Source organism: Hipposideros armiger, unplaced genomic scaffold (assembly GCF_001890085.2).
Source record: "Hipposideros armiger isolate ML-2016 unplaced genomic scaffold, ASM189008v1 scaffold_471, whole genome shotgun sequence".
Taxonomy (NCBI): Eukaryota; Metazoa; Chordata; class Mammalia; order Chiroptera; family Hipposideridae; genus Hipposideros; species Hipposideros armiger.
Genome location: NW_017731821.1, coordinates 484618 through 485103, shown reverse-complemented (window position 1 = coordinate 485103; position 486 = coordinate 484618).

Genomic DNA, 486 nt, shown 5'->3' with positions numbered 1-486 from the left:
CCTGCCACCTATTGGCAGCTCGCGGCTGCTCAGCTTGGGCTGGGACTCGAACCGCTGTTGCTCAGAGCTCAAACTCTTGTGCGAGCTCTTAACCAACTGAGCAACTCAGCTGGCCCTGTATACACATTTTAAGCAAGGGAAACTGTATTAAAATTGTAATACTCAGTATAGACCAACAACAAAAGGTAAATACAAGTCACATGTGACTTCTGCAATTACAAGAGGCGCTCAGAGTGGTTACTATCAGCGTCCAGACCCTTCTGATGATGGTGAATTACTGCTTCAGCAACGTTGACCAAAGTGTCCACTTGTATACATTTTTTTTGACACCCCCAGTATATTTCCTTCTAGAAGTCCTGGTTTTCTTACATTTTTTTTTATAAGGATCTTCCTTGACTGGGTAACTCCAGACCTAATAATCCCTTTGCTTAAGGGACCTGGAACTCTACAAGAGCTTGCTCTGCCTACTAGTTGAGCTTCCACCCA